Source organism: Nicotiana attenuata, unplaced genomic scaffold, assembly GCF_001879085.1.
Source record: "Nicotiana attenuata strain UT unplaced genomic scaffold, NIATTr2, whole genome shotgun sequence".
NCBI lineage: Eukaryota > Viridiplantae > Streptophyta > Magnoliopsida > Solanales > Solanaceae > Nicotiana > Nicotiana attenuata.
In genome coordinates this window covers 43,506-56,216 of record NW_017674233.1, presented here as the reverse complement: position 1 = coordinate 56,216, position 12,711 = coordinate 43,506, and positions in this window count along the sequence as shown.

The following is a 12,711-nucleotide window of genomic DNA, read 5'->3' as shown; positions in this document are numbered from 1 at the left end:
TGCTTACCTCGAAATACGAGTAACAATTAAACTTGTTTGTGGTTTTAAAGATACGTGATTTAATTCAATACAAATTAATAATCAAGAAATCAAACGTATAGATTAAAGAAGTAAGTTGAATCAAATCAGTGCTTAAGCAAGTCTTGACCTCGAGCTATGATGACCTCGAGGTAGGTCAACAAGAACAGTAAAGTAAAAACAATAAAGTTAAGAGACAATTCTGATGAGTAATGAGCAAGAAAGTAAGAGTATATTCTTTCGCCAATGATTGAATGAATCTTTACAAATGATTGGGGTCCCCTTTATATAGTAGGGGAACCCTAAACAGGGTATATTTCCATTCTTAGTAAGGAATCTTATTGAGACAGTTGTCTAACCGCCTAGTACAAATTCGTACAAATCTGTTCCGGAATTTACGCCGGGATTTTGGAGATGTCGCGGGAATCTTGCTCTTTTTGTTACAAACCCATAACGGCATTATCTCGGGGTTGGTCATACTCGGCTTCGATGCTCATCGCGCACTTCGATCTTAAGCCTTGTACTCTGTCATCAGGCTCGAGCTTGGTCCATCGGGCTTGAACTCGATCCATCCTGAACTCGGGCTTGAAGGGAATCTTCGAGCCTGTGAAATCGGGCATACCTGATTTCGAGATAGTCCCCGCGTTTCTTAGAGTAAGACGATAAGAAACGATTTGATCCTCGATCCTCCGATGCCTCGATCATGATGTCAATCTCGTGACGTCAGCGACTGAGGTGATTTAAAGGTCGCGTCTGCATAGTTCCCAAGGCCATTAATTGAAGGCGGCTGATGGTCGGCCATTGGCTTCCCCAAACCGTTAAAGCGGCCACTATAAATAGGTCAATTTTACAACTTTTACGATCTTTACTTCTCAAATCTTTCTCAAAACCTCACTAGCTTCTTCATCTTTCCTGAGTTTATCCTTTCTTCAACTTGTTCTTGCTACAACATCAACTTCTTCTCTTCTTTTGAATTTCTCAATAGTAATGGCCAAAACATCTAAAGCCGTTCCTCAGAAAGAACAAGCCTCCTCATCATCACGTCCGGCCGATGGTAAAACGACGGTGCCACCTCGTATCGATGAGTGCATTCCCGGGCCATGCGAGCTATCTTCCGATTTGAAAATCGATAAGCCTGCGTCGGTTCCAGGCTGATATGAGCCTAAGTCTCGATACATGTGCGTGATAACTGAAGATGAACTTGAGTAGGTGAAAAAGGATTGTAATTGGGAGGATAAAGATGTCATGATTCCTTCCCCTAAAGAGGACATCACTACTCATGTGAAAGGGTACTTAAGCGTGTATACTTGTCCTTTCACATTGGGTCCCGTAGATCCAACACTGGGTCCCGTAGATCTAGTCATTCTTGATTTCTGTCATCAATATCAGGTGACGCTTGGAAGATTTACCCTTCTTTCTGGCGCATCATCAATTTGCTCAGGTATTTCTCGGGCAAGGTCGAGGGGATGCCCTTTATCCTCGACCATCTGATCAGGCTATACAGGCCTCACCTTTATTGAGGCGGTCTGATAAAGCTCCAGCATCAATCTTCGAAGGCGCTATTGTCTAGCATCGATGAGGACAAGGACAGAGGGTGGATAAGCCGGTTTGTCCGAATCAAGACTTCCGATTTAATTCCTGCTGAAAGGATACCATTCCCCGAGGAATGGAACATGAAACGTGAGTACAAACCTATCGACGAAGATTATTGCTCTGCTTTCCTTATTCTTCCTCGTTCTAATTCTCTTTCGATGATGCAGCTGTCCCTTGGTTTCCTGGTGCGATTTCGGACCTCGCAGGTTGGTTCGACAACTGGCTTCCACTTCTTCACATGCAGAATGCTGTTGGCGTGATTTGGCCAAGGGTCGGTAGGAAGGTAAAAACCATGGTGAGCTCACTTGTTTATATATTAGTGTTTCTCTGTAAAATACTTACGCAGGCCTTGGAGATACTGTTGCTATGAGGCCACCCCCGCCCGGCGAGGAGGAAATCCCAAAAACCAACCAAGGAGAATAAAAGGAAAAGGGCTTCGCCAGCAAGTTCCCCGAAGCCCAAGAAAAATAGGGCTCGAAAGCCTAGGTCCGATCCCGTGGCCTTATCTGTAGAAGCGGTCCAACACCTTCGGGATGAAGAGGAAGAGGGAGAAGATGACGACTGCCTGTTGGTAGCACGGAAGAGGGGGAGCACCGAAGCTTTGAAGGTCGCTGAACCGGTGGTGGCTGATGCGGTTCAATCTCGAACCGAAGAAATCTCGGAGGGGAGCTCGAGCAGAGTCCCCGAGCCATCGGGCGGCAAAAGAGCACCTCGTTTTGGAGTGCATTCGGTGGATGAGCCCGAGGGGACTAATTCCGAGGCCCTTCAATGAGAAGATAATGTTCCAAGTGAATCACTTGGGATAGTTAACGTAGATGAATCACCGCGTGGCCCTGTGTTCTCTGAAGGGCAATTCCGAGACGCCCAGGGCATGAAGACTCCCGACGTGGGGAGGACCCATGAAGGGAATGATATTTTTCGGGAATGTCTTGCGGGGGTCGAAGATGGTCCCGATCCTGACGCTTCGTTTATCTTTGATGAGGCTCAGCGGCTTCTCAAACAAGTAAGTTTCTGCCTCTATAATTATGCTTAAATTTTATTCTCGTTTTTTCTAAATCTGACTCCTTTTCTTTAGGTGAAGGACGTGGCACTTCATCGACAAGCATTTTACAAATCTCGAGCCGAGCTTGCCCGATGTGAGGCCGAACTCATGAAGCTTGTGGAAGAGAGGGACAGCCTTAAACGCCTCTATGTACAGAAAGAGGAGAAAGTTAGGGATCTCCGAGTTGAACTGGCGAAGGCTCATCAAGAACAGACTGAGCTCATTGAGCAGGTAATGTAACCTTTGGGGGTCTGTTATGTGCTCATTTGATTTAGCGATTAACACTTCAACTTTGCAGGCCCAGCAGAAGGGCGAGCTAGTGGAGCAGCTTCGAGAAGAGCTCAAGGTGAAAGAGGCCAAGACCTTGGGGTGGAAGCAACATATGGATCGTCTCCTCGGAAAAAGGCACACTTCGGGCCCAGCTGACTTCGATCGAACGCCAGCTTCAAAATGTAAAGGTGGAAAGCCTGGCCCGAAGCCGAAAGATTGAGGAGCTCAAGGCTAAATCGGTCGCCGAGCTTGCAAAGGCCAAATCTGAGGCAGAGGCGTTTGTGGCCTCTTATCGAGCTGACATCGAGGCTGCTAACATTCGGGCACAGGAAATCTCCATTGCTGGCGAAGTCAAATTATCATGTGCTCGCCAGGCGACAATCCCGGAGAGAAACTCTCAAGGAAGTGCACGCTCGTGGCTTTGACCTCTCACCTGATATTGAAAAGGCAAAAACTTTGGAGGATGTGGCTGCCGCTTTACTCTCTGATGATGAAGATCCCGCTAGTGGTTCCAAGAGCGGAGGAGATAAGGATGAAGGCCCTGAGGAGGAGGTTCCCAAAGATGCGGCTCCCGAGGATGCGGCCCCCAAAGTAGATTAGGCTCTTAGGATTTATTTTTTGTTTTTGAATAAGGCCCATTGTGGGCACTGTAAAAACCATTATGAATATAAGGAATTCCTTTTCTTTCCGCTCCATCTCCGATTTGTTTCGAATTCTGCTTCGTCTTCGTTTTGTGAAAATTTTTGATGTTATAACTTCAATGATCAAGTGAGCACTGGCTCGGACTCAGAGTAGAACAAACCCTTAGGTTTTTTAGTAATCAATGGGCGATCTTTGAACTTATAATGGAATACCTCTTAAGGTTTTTTGATGAATCCTCGAGCTATGCTTAAGTCGATTTGATGCGAGCTCGGGATGATGGGACCCTTAGGTCCGAGTTGAGTGAGAATAAGGTCTCGAACTCTACATGTTTTGGCCCTTAGGTTCTTTTAGATCGGGCCATTATGGCCTCTAAGAAATGGCTATTATTTCCCCTTTTCGGCTTAGAAGACTTAGTAAAAATTTATTTATGCCTTGGCATGCATTTTTTTTTACCCGTTGGGTCTTTCGAGGGTTCGGTGTCGATCGGAACCCTTTGCTTTTAGTGCCTTAACACAAGTTTGTATTTGGTTAATTCGATACCTCTTAAGGTTTTTCGAGAGCTGATTTTATCGAAGCCCTTTGATTATTTTGCCGAGGGTAGCCTTTATTTAACCGGTTTTTTGAGAATTCGAACGCCTGTTTTTATTGCGGAATTCGGACGTCTCCGAACCACGTTATTTTGTCCGTAGACTTTTATATGGCCGTAGCCTTCGGGTGTGTCTCTTGGACTTGTTTCCCCATAGCATTTCGAACTTGTTCGACATGTTAGTCCCCGAGTATGATGGCCTTGGCCTTTGTGTCGAGGGATGCCTCTTTGAGGTCTTATAAATTCGAGTTTAGATAACTCGAGCGTGTTGACTGTTGATGACAGTCCCGAGTATTCGAGGTGTGTTTGCGTTTTGGCCTTTGAGCTGTTTTTCAAAGAATCACAAGTATGGAGTTTGTATAGTAGCAAATTTCTTTGAGACACAAAGTGTTTGATATAGAAAGAATGCTTCTTTGAATAATTCATACATGCGTACATGTTTTTCAATCGGGGCTCGACTATTCTATATGGACACGGTTCATCTGACCATTTGGCCCATTACAAAGTTTTCCTATCGTGGACCTTTTTGGCGTGGAGTATTTTCCTCGAAAATATAACCTCCGAGGGTGATGCTCCCCCCTAGTATTCGAGGTTGATTGAAAAGAAGCCTTGGATATTGTTGAATTCTCCTTAGGTAGCACATAGTTGTTGCATCGTTTAAAACCTTGCCGGAAAAACCCATTTAGGATAAGACCCGATCTAAGGGAAAAATAGTGCAACACGTGCTTTAAAACCTAAGGTCTTCGTGTATAAGGGTGCCCTCGACGTCTTCAATCAAACATCTGCAATGAGTTAGTCTTAAATGCAAATGGAAAAAGGAGAAGGTCATACCTTAGCAATAATATCGTTTGAGTAGTGATACATTCCAATTGTTTGGCAATTATTCGCCTTCCACATGCCAAGCTTGTAATATCCTTTACCGACAACTACGATGACTCAGTGCGGTCCTTCCCAATTCGGGCCTAATTTCCCTTCATTCGGGTCTCGAGTATTGAGGGTGACTTTCCGTAGAACTAAGTCCCCAATTTTGAAGTTTCGAAGGTTGGTCCTTCTATTATAATATCTCTCGATTCTTTGCTTCTGCACGGCCATCCGAACAAGTGTAGCTTCTCTTTTTTCATCTAATAGCTCGAGGCTAGTATTCATTGCCTCGTGATTTGATTCCTTCGATGCATGTCAAAATCTGGCACTGGGTCCCCCGACCTCGACTGGAACCAAGGCCTCGGAGCCGTATACTAAAGAGAACGGGGTTGCCCCTGTGCTGGACTTCGATGTCGTTCGATATGCCCAAAGAACCTCAGGTAGAACTTCTCTCCATTTTCCTTTCGCGTTGTTCAACCATTTCTTTAAGTTTTGAATGGTAGTTTTGTTTGTTGATTCGGCCTGTCCGTTCCCGCTTAGGTGGTACGGTGTTGATAAGATCCTCTTTATTTATGTGCTTCGAGGAACTCCGTTACCTTGTTGCCGACGAATTGCTTCCCGTTGTCGCATACGATTTCGGCAGGTATCTTAAATCGACACACAATGTGGTCCCAGATGAAGTCAATTACTTCTTTTTCTCTGACCTTCTCGAAGGCCTGTGCTTCCACCCATTTAGAAAAGTAGTCAATCATAAACAAAATGAATTTAGCTTTACCTGGAGCTTTTGGTAGAGGGCCGACGATGTCCATTCCCCATTTCATGAAAAGCCATGGGGACATGACTGACAACCTGTTTGGCCAAGCTTCTTTTGAGGCAAAAACACTTTTTTTCTAAAATTAAGGTGTTTGGCCAAGCTTTTGAAAAGAAAAAAAAGTGCTTTTGAGGAGAAGCAGAAGCAATTTTGGAGAAGCAGAAAAAAGTAGCTTCTCTTCAAAAGCACTTTTCTGAAAAGCACTTTTGAAAAAAATACAATTAGAAGCAGTTTTTTAAAGCTTGGCCAAACACTAATTTTTGCTCAGAAGTACTTTTCAAATTAGTTAGCCAAACACAAACTGCTTCTCACCAAAAGTACTTTTGAGAAAAAGCACTTCTCAAAATAAGCTGATTTTTGCAGCTTGGCCAAACGGGCTATGAGTGAAGTTGCTCCCCTGACTGATGAATCATCGGTGCAGACCTTTGACATTTATCACACTTTCTAACAAACTCCTTAGTGTCTTTTTCCATGCTATCCCAATAATACCCTGCTCTAATAATTTTGCGAATCAAAGACTCGGCGCCAGAGTGATTCCCACAAGTGCCTTCATGGATTTCCCGCAGAACATAATCGGTGTTCCCCGGCCCTAAACATACCGCCAATGGTCCATCGAACGTTCTCCTGTACAATGTTCCATCTTCATCCATTGTGAACCAAGTAGCCTTGGTTCGTAGAGCCCTTGACTCTTTATGATCTGATGGGAGCTTTCCACTTTTCAAATATTCGATATACTTATTCCTCCAATCCCAAGTCAAACTTGTAGAATTTATCTCAGCATGACCCTCCTCGACCACATATCTCGATAACTGGACGACAGTCCCCGGGATAATATCATCTTCTTCAACTGACGATCCCAAGTTAGCAAGTGCATCGGCCTCACAGTTTTGTTCTCGAGGCACATGATCTAGAGTCCACTCCTTGAAGCGGTGCAAGGTTACTTGCAGCTTATCTAAATATCTTTGCATCCTATCCTCTCGAACTTCGAAGCTTTTGTTTACTTGGTTCACCACCAACAGAGAATCGCACTTGGCTTCAATGACTTCTGCCCCCAGGCTTTTAGCTAGCTCGACCTGCAATCATGGCCTTATACCCGGCCTCATTATTAGTCAAACTAGAAGTTTTAATAGATTGTCTAATAGTACTACCTGTAGGTGGCTTCAAAATAATGCCTAGCCCGGACCCTTTCACATTCGAGGCACCGTCCGTGAAGAGGGTCCATACCCCCGATGACGTACCCGATTTTAGCAAAAGTTCTTTCTCCACTTCGGGTATGAGGGTCGGTGTAAAATCGGCCACAAATTCAGCTAGGATTTGAGACTTGATGGATGTTCGGGGTTGATATTCGATATCGTACCCGCCAAGTTCGACGGCCCATTTGGCCAATCGGCTTGAAAGCTCGGGCTTATGCAAAACATTTTGAAGAGGGTAAGTGGTTAACACACATATGGGGTGACACTGAAAATATGGCTTTAACTTTCTAGATGCACTTATTAATGCAAGTGCAAATTTTTCTAAGTGTGGATATCTAGTTTCAACGTCTCCTAGAGTTCGACTTACGTAATAGACAGGGAACTGCGCACCTTGCTCTTCCCGAACTAGTACCCCACTTACCGCTATCTCGTACACTGCCAACTATAAGTAAAGCTCTTCATATACCTTCGGAGTGTGAAGCAGAGGTGGGCTCGATAAGTATCGCTTCAATTCCTCCAATGCTCGCTGACATTCCGGGGTCCATGCGAAATCATTTTTCTTTTTTAGTAAGGAAAAGAACCTGTGGCTTCGATCTGATGACCTCGAAATGAATCGACCCAAGGCGGCTATCTGCCCTGTTAACCATTGTACGGCCTTCACACTATCTATGATAGTGATATCTTCGATGGCCTTGATCTTTTCGGGATTGATTTCAATTCCCCGGTTTGATACCTTGAAGCCAAGGAACTTGCCCGAACCGACCCCGAAGGCACACTTTTCTGGGTTAAGCTTCATGTTGTACTTCCTCAAGATTTTGAATGTTTCCTGCAAATGAGTTAAATGGTCCTCTGTGCGCAGGGACTTAACTAACATGTCGTCAATGTAAACTTCCATTGATTTACCTATCTGTTCCTTGAACATTTTGTTAACTAGGCGTTGGTACGTAGCTCCAGCATTTTTTAGCCCGAAGGGAATTACATTGTAACGGTATGTTCCAAACTTAGTGATAAACGAGGTCTTCTCCTGGTCCTCCGGGTTCATTTGAATTTGATTGTACCCGGAGTAGGCATCGAGAAAGGTAAGGATCTCGTGGCCAGCCGTGGCATCGATCATGCGATCGATGTTAGGCAGTGGAAAGGAGTCTTTAGGGCATGCCTTGTTTAAATCCTTATAATCTACACACATTCTAAGTTTGTTCCCTTTTTTAGTGACTACAACTATGTTGGCTAACCACTCGGGGTATTTTACCTCCCGAATGGACCCTATTGTAAGAAGTTTAGTTACCTCATCCAATGTATGCTTCACCTCGGACTGGGGCCTTCTTTTTTGCTTTACTGGTTTGAACCTGGGGTCAAGGCTCAACCGCTGTATTGTTATTTCCGGTGGGATCCCTGTCATATCTAAATGGGACCAAGTAAAACAATCCATGTTATCGAAAAGAAATTGAATGAGTTTTTTCCTGAGTTCGGGGGTTAACCCCGTTCCCAAGTATACCTTTCTCTCGGGCATATACTCAATCAGTATGACCTGTTCCATCTCCTCGATCGTTGACTTGGTTGCATCTGACTCTTCGGGAACAACGAATGTTCGAGGAGTAAGGAAATACTCCTCTTCTTCTTCGATTACCTGTTTCTCCGATTCGGCCGAGGCTGGGGACGGTGATTGCTATTTGGCCGTCTGCTTATTTTTGGTGCTCGATTTTCCCGAGGCCGAAGACTCTGGTATCGGTGTCACCTCATCGATTGCAAACATTTCCTTTGCAGCGTGTTTTCCCCCTAAACTATTTTCACACCATCCACTATCAGGAATTTCATCATTTATTGAAGGGTTGAAGGTACTGCCCTCATGTTGTAGATCCATGGCCTCTCGAGTAGTGCGTTATATCTCAAGTCGCCTTCAATGACATGGAATTTTGTATCTTGGATGGTCCCGGCCACGTTCACTGGTAGGATTATCTCCCCCTTCGTTGTTTCACTTGTCATGTTGAAGTCGTTTAAGACTCGAGATGTAGGTACAGTTTGGTCCTGTAGGCCGAGCTGCTTTACGACTCTCGATCTGATTATGTTTGCTGAGCTATCTGGATCCACTAGAACACATTTAACTTGAATTTTATATAACAAAATAGAAATTACCAGAGCGTCATTGTGCGGCTGAGAAATGCCTTCCACTTTCTCATCATTAAACGATAGGATGCCCTCGGGCACATAACTCCGAGTTCGTTTTTCTCTAGTAATCGACACCTTGGTACGTTTGAATATAGGCCCTTGTGGAACATGGACCCCACCAACGATCATACGTGTTACATGCTGCGACTCTTCTTGCTCATTTTTTTTGTTGGCGTCTCTTTCTCTGAAGTGGTTCTTAGCTCGATCACCAAGAAACTCTCGAATATGACCCTCGTTGATTAATCGAGCTACCTCCTTCCTCCGTTGTCTGCAGTCTTTGGTCCTATGGGCATGCGTGCCATGATATTTACACATCAAGTTTGGATTTCTTTGAGAAGGATCGGTTTGTATAGGTCTAGGCCACCTAGTGTCTTTGATCCTTCTGATAGCCGATACGATCCCCGAAGCATCGACACTGAAATTATACTCCGATAACCGAGGTGCTTCTGCTGGATTGGTATGTTTATCAAAACCACTCTTACTCATAAGTTCCCGAGTATTTTGCCCTTGATCGTTCCGAGGAGGATTGCGCCCCGAGCCGTTGTTTCTTCGATCTGTGACATATGGCGGATACCGTTCCTTACTTGACCTTGGTTCCCTGTCGGTATCTCTCTGGGCCTTGATTGCTAATCTATTTGGATGAACTGAACCCGAGGGGGCTCCCAGCTGGTCGTTCTCGACCCTGATCTTCGATTGGTAACGATTATGTATATCTGCCCAAGTCACAGCTGGATACTCGATCAGATTTTGCTTCACCTGTCATGACGCGATCGAACTCTGCTCGTTCAACCCCTGTGTAGAAGCTTGCACGGCCCAATCATCCAAGACTAGTGGTAATTCCATTCGCTCCATTTGAAATCGGGATATGAACTCCCTTAGCATCTCATCACCCCTCTGTCTTATCTTAAAAATGTTTGATTTCCTTGCCGCAAACTTTATGGCCCCGGCGTATGCCTTCACGAAGGCGTCTGCTAACATAGCAAACGAATCGATAGAGTTCGGTGGCAAGTTCTGATACCAAATCATTGCCCCCTTTGACAAAATTTCCCCAATTTTTTCCAGCAAAACCGACTTGATCTCGTCATCATTTAAGTCGTTTCCTTTAATCCCGCATATATACGAGGTGATGTGTTAATTGGGGTCGCTCGTCCCATTATACTTAGGTATATCTGGCATACAGAACTTTTTGGGAATGGGTTTCGGAGCCGCACTCGGAGGGAATGGCTTTTGTATGAATTTCTTGGCATCCAAACCTTTCAAGACCGGGGGTGCCCCCGGTATTTGATCGACACGGGAGTTAAACGTCTCCACCTTTTTGTCATTATTCTCAATCTTTTTCTCCCCCGACTCGATTCTTTGGTGAGCTCCTCGAACATCCTCATAATCGTGGGGTCAGTCCCCGAGCCATTACCATTCGATCTTTCTAACACCGGCTCAGTACGACGAGTGATTTCTGGTTCGACCACACTTGGAGTTTTTTGCTGACTTTGAAGCTGACCGAGAGCAATCTGTTGAGCTTGTAGTATCTCGAATATTACTTGGAGGCTAACTCCTCCATCTCCTACACCCTGTGTTCCTTGGCCACCAGATCGGACTTCCCTGTGTACACTTCCTCCGGGGTCTGCACCTAAATCCGCATTCAAAGCAATGTGTGAACTAACATCGGCTAGTTCCACATTTGGCACTTCCCCAGGGTTAATCGGTGGTACACTAGCTCCCAGAACAACTACATTGTTGTTTTTCCCATGAAATCCAAGACCATCATCGCCGTGTACGGGTGTGTTTTGTGAGTTTGACATGTTTAACCTGAGAAAAAAAATTTATTGACAAGAACAAGTGTGAAAATAACGTGTGTTATCAGAATCAGTACTGAAATAACCACTATTATCTTTAGCCCCACGGTGGGCGCCAAACTTTTTACCTCAAAATATGAGTAACAATTAAACTTGTTTGTGGTTTTAAAGATACATGATTTAATTCAATACTAATTAATAACAAAGAAATCAAACGTATGGATTAAAGAAGTAAGTTGAATCAAACCAGTGCTTAAGCAAATCTTGACCTCAAGCTATAATGACCTCGAGGTAGGTCAACAAGAATAGTAAAGTAAAGACAATAAAGTTAAGAGACAATTATGATGAGTAATGAGCAAGAAAGTAAGAGAGTATATTCTTTTGCCAATGATTGAAAGAATCTTTACAAATGATTGGGGTACCCTTTATATAGTAGGGGAACCCTAAATAGGGTACATTTCCATTCTTAGTAAGGAATCTTATTGGGACAGCTGTCTAACCACCTAGTACGAATTCGTACAAATCTGTTTCGGAATTTACGCCGGGATTTTGGGGATGTTGCGGGAATCTTGCTCTTTTTGTTACAAACCCATAACGGCATTATCTTGGGGTTGGTCATACTCTGCTTCGGTTCTCATCGCTCACTTCGATCTTTGAGCCTTGTACTCTGTCATCGGACTCGAGCTTGGTCCATCGGGCTTGAACTCGATCCATTCTGAACTCGGGCTTTGTAACACCCCGTAAATTCGACTTAGGTATGAATGAGTTAAAGGAGTATTAAGGATATATTTTGGACATGTGAAGTCCCATCGAGATGATTATGGGTGAAAATAGTTGTTTCAAAATCAAGATGGAAAGTGAGGTGCATAAGATTTGACAAAATTGACTAAGTTTGCAGAAGGTCTGTCTTCCAATAGGGTTTAGTGAAAATGTGTAAGGTATTTGGGAAAACTCAAAACATGAAAGTTGTAGGCCTTTGAAATATCTTTCCAACGATATATTGTGGAGCCCAAATAGATCTCTGTGCAAGCAGTTATGCTTGTTTTACAGAACAGTGTGCAATATGCGCGCCCTGAGCGCGCCCCGAGCGCGGCCGCGCTCCTCCTGAGGCAGTGTTACTGCCATTTTGAGCGGTCAGGCCTACAGGTGCGCGGGGGCGCTCATAGGGGGTCATTTTAAAGCCCTACTTTGTCCCCCACAGCCCCAAAACATAAAAACTTGCTCTAGAAAGGGGAACTCTCAAAAACCTAACTCCTTAAGGGTCCCTCCACCACCCAAGGTAAGTTCTAATGGTGATTCTAAGTTAATTTCAATTTCCCAACATCTTATTAACATGTGTAAACCCTCCATATCATTAGATATTCGATTGGGACATCATTGTTGAGAGAAGGAAGCCTAGAACTCGAATTCAAAAGGGTTTGAACTTCAAAAAGGTAATGTCTTCACCCTCTAATTGATTCTAGCATTGGTTTAATGATTATAAACCCTAGTTCATGAGATATGAGTTGATGGGTTTGATAGAAAAGTATGAACAATTATAGGTTTGGGGTGTTGATTGTTGATTATTGGTTAAGAGTGTTGTTTACCTTAAGGGTGATAAAGAATAATGTTGATTATAACCATTTGAGAATTTAGAATTTATCTAGGAACAAGAGAATGGGTTATTGGGTGTAGAGACACCATTAATAAGGACTATGAAGCTTTATTTACACCAAGTGTTTGATAAGATGCTTAAG